The sequence below is a fragment of the Somniosus microcephalus genome, unplaced genomic scaffold (genome assembly GCF_052327205.1).
Source record: "Somniosus microcephalus isolate GS21.2 unplaced genomic scaffold, FLI_Smic_1.0 unresolved_chr2, whole genome shotgun sequence".
Lineage (NCBI taxonomy): Eukaryota > Metazoa > Chordata > Chondrichthyes > Squaliformes > Somniosidae > Somniosus > Somniosus microcephalus.
The window spans coordinates 61,705,024-61,713,651 of record NW_028225180.1 but is presented as its reverse complement, the minus strand read 5'-3'; the positions used below and the strand labels follow the sequence as shown (position 1 = coordinate 61,713,651).

Here is an 8,628-nt window from a genome sequence, read left to right as displayed (position 1 = left end):
TGAGACGATGCCCACTTGTTCTAGACACTCCAGCAGGGGAAACAACCTCTCAGCATCTACCCTGTCATTCGCTTCAGAATTGTGCATGTTTCAACGAGATCACCTCTCATTCTTCTAAATTCCAGAGAGTATAGGCCCATTTTGCACAATCTCTCATCATAGGACAGCCCTCTCATCCCAGGAATGAATCTAGTGCCTCCAAGGCAAGTATATCCTTCCTTAGATAAGGAGACCAAAACTCTGCACAATACTCCAGGTGTGGTATCATCAAGATCCTGTACAGTTGTAGGAAGACTTCCTTCCTCTTATACTCCAAACGCCTTGCAGTAAAGGCAACATGGCATTTGCCTTCCTTATTGCTTGCTGCACCTGCAAGCTAGCTTTCTCTGTTTCTTGCACTAGGACACCCACATCTCTCTGATTACCAACGTTAGAAAGTTTCTCTCCAGTTAAAAAATATCCTGTTGTTCTATTTTCCTACCAAGGGTTCCCCTTGTCCTCTTTCACCCCACCAGGCTCCACATTCAACGGATCATCCTCCGCCATTTCCATCACATCCAAAGTGATCCCACCACCAAATGTATCTTCCCCTCCCCTCCCCTTTCAGCATTCCGTAGGGACTGCTCCCTCCGAAACACCCTTGCCCACTCCTCTATCACCCACAGCACCCCTTCCCCTTCACCTGGCACTTTCCTGTGCAAGCGCAGGAGATGTAACACCTGCCATTATACCTCCCCCCTTCCCACTGACCAGGGCCCCAAACACCCCTTCCAGGTGAAACAGCGATTTACTTGTACTTCTTGCAATGTAGTATACAGTATTCGTTGCTCACGATGCGGTCTCCTCTACATTGGGGAGAACAAACACAGATTGGGTGATCACTTTGCGGAACACCTCTGTTCAGTCCGTAGGTTTGACCGTGAGCTTCCAGTCGCCTGTCATTTTAATTCACCGCCCCATTCCCACTCGGACCTCACCATCCTCGGCCTCTTGCATTGTTCCAAGGAAGCTCAACGTAATCTCGAGGAACAGCACCTCATCTTCCGCTTAGGCACTTTACAGCCTTCCAGACTCAATGTCGAGTTCAACAATTTCAGATCATAACCTCGGCCCCTATTACATTTTTACTTATATTTTTTATCCACAACATTGTTTTGGCCTTTCCCCCCCTTGCTTTCTAGTTTTTTTCTCTCTCCCACATGGCAGCTGTCTCCCATTCTGCCAACGCATTTCACACCTAATCTAGAGCTGTCTTTTGTCTCCACTCGTCCTATCACCATCTCGTCTCATTATGAATAACTCTTAATGTCTCTTCTCTTTTTATCTCACCGAGCCTGGCCTCTTAATCTATTTCATTCCCTGTGCCTCTTTAGTCTTGACAAAGGGTTTTGACCCAAAACGTTGATTCTAATTTCTCTCCACGGATGTTGCCTGGCCTGCTGAGTTTTTCCAGCATTTTCTGCTGTTATTTTGAATAATTTCACATTTCCCTACATTATACTCCATCTGCCACCTTACTGCCCACTCATTTAGTCCAACTACATCCCTTTGCAAACTCTTTGTGTTCTCCTCGCAGCTTACCTTCTCTCCTAGAAAGTATCATCAGCACATTTGGATACATTACGTTTAGTCCCTTCATCAAGGTCATTAATATATATTATTTGTTAATAGCTGAGGCACAAAAGCTGATCCTTGCGGCCCCCCTCCAGCTATAGCCTGCCAACATGAAAAAAGATCCCTTTACCTCTAGGGTATTGAAGGCTGATAAATCCGCAGGGCCTGATAATCTACATCCCAGGGTACTTAAGGAAGTGGCCCCAGAAATAGTAGATGAATTGCTGATCTTCTTCCTACATTCAATGGAATCTGGAACAGTACCCATGGATTGGACGGTAGCTAATGTTACCCCACTATTCAAAAAAGTTGGCAGAGAGAAAACAGGGAATTGCAGACAAGCCTGACATCGGTAGTGGGGAAATGCTAGAGTCCATTATAAAAGATGTAATAGCAGAGCAATTGGAAAACAGTGACAGGATCGGGCAAAGTCAACATGGATTTACAAAAGGTAAATCGTGCTTGACTAATCTACTGGAATTTATTGAGGATGCAACTGGTAAAATAGGTAAGGGAGAACCAGTGGTTGTGGTGTATTTGGACTTTCAGAAGGCTTTCGATAAGGTCCCGCTTAAGAGATTAGCGTGTAAAGTTACGGCACATGGGATTGGGGGCAAGGTATTGACTTGGAAAAAAGAACTGGTTGGCAGACAGAAGGCAAAGAGTTGGAATAAACGGGTCTTTTTCCGAGTGGCAGGTAGTGACTAGTGGGGTATCGCAGGGATTGGTCCTTGGACCCCAGCTATTCACAATATATATTAATGATCTAGACAAGGGAACTAGATGTCATATCTCCAAGTTTGCAGAGGACACAAAGCTGAGTGGGCGTGTGTGCTGTGAGGAGGATGCTGAGAAACTCCAGGATGATTTGGACAGATTGGGTGATTGGGCAGAAACATGACAGATGCAATTTAACGTGGAGAAATGCGAGGTTATCCACTTTGGTGTCAAAGACAGGAAGGCAGATTATTACCTGCATGGCAATAGATTGGGAGAAGGGGAAGTGGAACGAGACCTGGGTGTCCTTGTGCACCAGTCGCTGAAGGTAAGCATGCAGGTGCAGCAGGCGGTTAAGAAGGCAAATGGTATGTTGGCCTTCGTAGCGAGAGGGTTTGAGTACAGGAACAAGGATGTCTTGCTGCAGTTGTACAGGGCCTTGAATATTGCATGCAGTTTTGGTCGCCTTCTCTGAGGAAGGATGTTCCTGCCATAGAAGGAGTTCAGCGAAGATTCACCAGGCTGATACCTGGGATGGCATGAATTACGTATGAGGACAGATTGGGTCGATTGGGCTTTTGCTCGCTGGAGTTTAGAAGAATGAAATGGGATCTCATTGAAACATATAATGTTCTGCAAGGACTGGACAGACTAGATGCAGGGAGTATGTTCCCGATTGTCGGGGAGTCCAGAACCAGGGGTCACAGTCTAAGGGGTATGCATTTTGGACAGAAATGAGGAGGAATTTCTTCACCCAGAGAGTGCTGAACCTGTGGAATTCTCTACCACAGATGGCAGTAGAGGCCAATTCATTAAATATATTCAAGAAGGAGTTGGATATATTTCTTAAGGCTAAAGGGATCAAGGGTTACGGGGAGAAAGCAGGGACAGGGTACTGAATTTGGATGATCAGCCATGATTGCATTGAATTTGGATGAGCAGGCTCAAGGGGCCGAATGGCCTACTCCTGCTCCTATCTTCTATGTTTCTATGTTTCTCTACACTTTGTTTTCTGTCCGTTAACCAATCCTTTATCCAAGCTAATATACTACCCCAACACCATGAGCACTTATCTTGTGTAATAATATTTTATATTGCACCTTATCGAATGCCTTCTGGAAATCCAAATATACTACATCCACTGGTTCCCCTTTACCTACGCTGCACGTGACAGCCTTAAAAAACTCTAATAAATATGTCAAACACGATTTACCTTTCATATAACCATATTGACTCTGCCTAATCATGTTATGATTTTCTAAGTGACTTGATACCACTTAACAATGGATTCCAACATTTTCCCGATGACTGATGTCAGGCAAACTGACCTGTTGTTTCCTGTTTTTTTCCTCTCCATCCTTTCTTGAATAGCAGTGTTATAGTTACGACCTTCCTATCTGACGGGATCATTCCAATATCTGGGGAAATTTGGAGGATAAAAACCAATGCTTCCAATATCTCTTCAGCCACCTCTTTTAAGCCCCTGAGATGTATGCCATCATGTCCAGGGGATTTTCCAGCTTCTACTCCCATTCATTTCTATGGTAATTTTTCTCTGCTTATAATAATTATGTTAAGTTCCTCACTCTCATTAGATCCTTGGTTCCCCACCATTTTTGGTATGCCATTTGTGTCTTCATCTGTGAAAAAAGGTACAACACATTTGTTTAACCTTTCTGCCATTTCCTTACTCTGTATTATAAATTCTCCTATCTCAGCCTCTAAGGGACCAACGTTTAGTTTTCTACTCATTTCCTTTTTACAAACTTGTAGAAATTCTTACAATCTGCTTTGATACTTCGTGCTAGCTTTCTCTCAGATTCGATTTTTCCCATTTTATCACATTTTAGACAACATTTGCTGGTTTCTGAACTCTCGCAATCCTCAGGCTTACTATTATTCTTTGCAAAATTATAAGCTTCTTCTTTCAATCTAATTATATCCTTAACTTCTTTAGTTAGCCATGGATGGATCATTTTTCCCGTAGAGTTTTTGTTTCTCAAAGTAATGTATATTTGTTGAGAATTGTGAAATATTTCTTTAAATGTATCCACTGCATATCTACCACCATACATTTTCATCTTTTTTTTCTAATCTACCTTAGCCAGCTTGCCTGATTACCTTTGCCAAATTGATTTGTCCAGTCTATTTGAAGATTAAAGCCCTGCAAGATTATTGCCTTACCTTTGTTACAAGCTTAGATGCTTACAGCACATGAAGAGGCCATTCAGCCCATTGTGCCTGTGCCGGCTCTTTGAAAGAGCTATCCGATTAATCCCACTCGCCATATGACTGGGCTGGATTCAAACTCAGGCCCAGAAAGTGGACTAAGCCACGTGTTCTCCACCGGGGGAGAAGATTTCATGGGGCCACCACCAGCGTGCGGCTTCTCCCGCAACCATCAATCTAGCCCCCAGATTGCCTCAGATCTCACCGACTGCCGCCACAGTCAGCACCATTCCAGCCATGTAATCAATCTAACCACTCTCTCTCTCTCTCATGCGCCAGAAATTAATTTACAAGGATCAGCATTGAAACCAAACTGCTGACAATATTTTAAATATATTTTCACCATTTAGATCCAATAACAAAATGTTATTTTATGACTGCGTGATGTATGATTTATTACCATTCTCTCCCAATGCTCCACCCCCGTGCTTACAGATAGAGCGAGACAACCGTTCTGTTCGAAATATCGGGGCTAGGTTTCGATAAAGAAAGGTATACAGCGGGGCTCCGGGCATCAGAGGTGGCGGGAAACCCGGGCATATTGGTGAGGGGGGTCGTTCCGGGCGCCGCAGGCAGGGCGGGGGGGTGGGATGTTGGCTCCAGGCCACACGGGCAGCACAAAACAAATTACTGAATCAGGATGTACATTGACTATGACATGCTTGTGTGCTTGTCGAAGCTAGCTCCATGTCTTGATAGAATTGTTGCCCAGCACTAGGTTTCACCTTAAGAAAGTAAAACAAATATAATAATAAATGTATATGTGTAATTGTTTAATTAATTTTTATACGAAAAAAATACTTCTGTTGTGTTACGGGGGTCTGTGTAATTTTTATAACGCAGGAGGTAGCCTCAGAAGTAAAAAGTTTGAGAAGCCCCGCTGTAAGCCACATCTCACCATTCTCCCGATTTAATGTGCTATTCATACTGTGACCTGTATCACGTATGGTTGGTTCCTTACCCTATTGAGCCAGATTGTATGCCAGCGCGTTCTTGGAGAAGAATGGGAAAATTTGCCTTCTTCAGCACGACCTAGTGCTACTCGATGAAATCCCTGGTTGAACCAAAACACCGGCAGTAACTCCACAGTTTCATACATTCATAGAATGATATAGCACAGGAGGCCATTCGGCCCATCGCGCCTGTGCCAGCTCTTTGAAAGAGCTGTCCAATTATTTCCACACCACCCTGCTGTTTCCTCATAACCCTGGAAAGTTTCCCACTTTAAGTACTTATCCAATTTCCGTTAGAAAGTTATTACTGAATGTGCTTCGACTACCCATTAAGGCAGTGCATTCCAACAACAACTTGTATTTATATAGCGCCTTTAACATAGTAAAACGTCCCATGTCGCTTCACAGGAGTATTAAAAGATGATAACAAATTCCAGAAAATAAGCCTCGTTGCATAATTTTTAATTCCCTCCTGTTGCCCCTGGTTCCTTTGTCAATAAATTTAAATCTGTGTCCTCTGGTTACCAACATTCTGTCACTGGAAACAGTTTTTCCTTATTTTCTCTGTCAAAATCCTTATGTTGCAAATTCAATCATGATAAATGAATAGACAGGACTGCAGGGTAACATCAGCACTATCAGCTTCTTTTGGAATTCCGCCTCCGAAAGTCTGAGATTTACTTCACCTCTTTTATTTTAATTCACTGGGTGTGGGCCTCACTGGAAAGGCTGAGATTTAATGCCCATTCCTCGTTGCCCCGAGATGGTGGTAGTCGGCCTTCTTCTTGAAAGCTTTCTAGGACACTTCGGAGAACAGTGAAGGATGAAACACGTTGGTGGGGGACTGGAGTCACATATACGCCCAGACCGGGTCAGGTTTCCTTTCCCGGCCCCCTTCTTGATTAATATTCTGTCCAAAGGTATAGTTACTTTTAGGGTGCCTATATATTCTCCTTCTAGTGCTTTCTGCCGCTTGTTATTCCTTATCTTCACTCATACTGATTCTACATCCTGATCTTCCGAGCTGAGATCCTTTCTCACAGCTGTCCTTATGTCATTCTTTACTATTAGCAGGGATACTGCCCCTGCTTTTCTATTCAGCCTGCCTTTTCGAAACGTCAAGCACCCTGGAACATTTAGATGCCAACCTTGGCCACCTTGTTACCATGTCTCTGTAATGGCTATTAACTCGAATCCAGTGATCTATCTTTGTGCCACTAGTTCGGCTATCTTTTTAGGAAAGCTTGGTGAATTCAGATAAAGAGCCTGTAATTTATCTTTTTCACCATTATTCCCTGCTTGGACCTTATTAGCTGCTGCACTGCAACCATTAAACTCCCTGTCGCTTCCTGTCATGCTCTGCTTACTTTTACCCAAATCGCCACACTGCTCTATTGCTTTGACATTTCTCTTTAGATTTCTAAATTTCCCCTCACCTGCCCCCCCCCCACTTTTTTTAGTTTAAAACCCTATCTACAGCCCTAGGTATTCGATTCGCCAGCACGCTTGTCCCAGCATGGTTTAAGTGGAGCCCATCCCGACGGAACAACGCCCTCTTTCCCCAGTACTGGTGCCAGTGCCCATGAATTGAAACCCCTTTTTTCCCACACCACTCTTTGAGCCACGCATTTAACTCTCTCATCTGCTTGACCCTATGCCAATGTGCACTCAGGTATTAATACAGAGATAATTACCCTTGTGGTCTGCTTATTAAATTAGAACGTTATGGATGGGCAATAAATGCTGCCCTTGTCAGCGATGCCCACATCCCACAAACAATTATAAGGAAAAAAGAAAAACCCTAACTCCTCAAACTCCCTCAGCGGAACCTCATTCTTAGTTCTACCTACATTGTTGGTACATGGCGGAGCAGGATTGAATGGACAAATGGCCTAGTCCTGCTGCTACTTATGTTCTTATGTTCCTTTGTGCGGGTTCAGAGCAAATGGCTCTTTGTGCAAGTGTAAGAAATGCAGAGTGAAAGAAGCGAGGGAAAAGCCAGAGGTTTCTACTGCTGCCCAGGGAGCTGCCAGTGAGAGCACTGCTGCCCAGGGAGCTGCCAGTAAGAACACTGCTGCCCAGAGACCTGCCAGTGAGAACACTGCTGCCCAGGGAGCTGCCAGTAAGAACACTGCTGCCCAAAGAGCTTCCAGTGAGAACACTGCTACACGGAGAGCTTACAGTGAGAACACTGCTGCACGGAGATCTTACAGTGAGAACACAGCTGCCCAGGGAGGGGCCGCTTGGGCAACCCATGCTGGCAGTGAGTCTCAGGCTGTTTCTCCACGGCAAATCCAGCTCCCAATAGTGGATAATAAAACTCCAACAATTTTCGGCTGATTTAAAGGATGGAGGCTTTCAAGGGAATTCTGATTTTTGCAGTGAGGAGAAATGATTGTTTATAAAATGCCACATTTACAAAATAGTTGAAATAAATAAATACATGATTTTATTTAACCAGTCGGGCAGCGGGTTGGTGAGAATTTCCATTAAAATGTAGCAGCGGTGGTGATTTCTGTGCAATATCAGCAAGCTGGCTCATTTCAGTCAGAGTTCCAAATGCCAACAACTGCTCTGTGAAAAGTTGCCATCGGATTTTCCCGGTGAAGTTGATGCCACGGGTGATTGACAGCCACACCAGCCAATCAAGTGCGGAGCAGTCATGTAAGGCAGCTAATGAGATTTGCGATGGGTGGTGCACTGTCCGGTGAATGACAGGTCAGATCCGGAGCGAGTGTGTGGGACCTGGTTCAGGGACCAAACTTCAAATGGAAATGTTGTTGATTTTGTGGGGATATTTTGCTGAAGCATGATGTGCATGTTTAAAAAAATATATATTTGCAGAGAAATCTTGATAGATTCTTCCATATTGTGTCAATTTAAAAATAGAAAGTGGTGAGAAAATGAAATGAACACCCCCTCGCTCTCTCTCACTCCCAGTCTCTCTCTCCCACAGTCTCTCTCTCACCCCCAGTCTATCTTTCTCTCCCCAGTTTCTCTCTCTCCCCAGTCTCTCTCTCTCTTTCTCTCCCCAGTCTCTCTCCCACCAGTCTCTCTCTGCCCCCAGTCTCACTCTCCCTCCCAGTTTCTCTATCTCTCTCTCTCTGCTCAGTCT

The 8,628-nt window shown here is 44.3% G+C and overlaps 1 pseudogene; it reads right to left on the bottom strand.

The window, feature by feature from the left end:
• Nucleotides 1-5,274: 5,274 nt before the first annotated feature.
• Nucleotides 5,275-8,628, bottom strand: part of LOC147092718 (uncharacterized) — a 46,182-nt pseudogene continuing 42,828 nt past the window's right edge.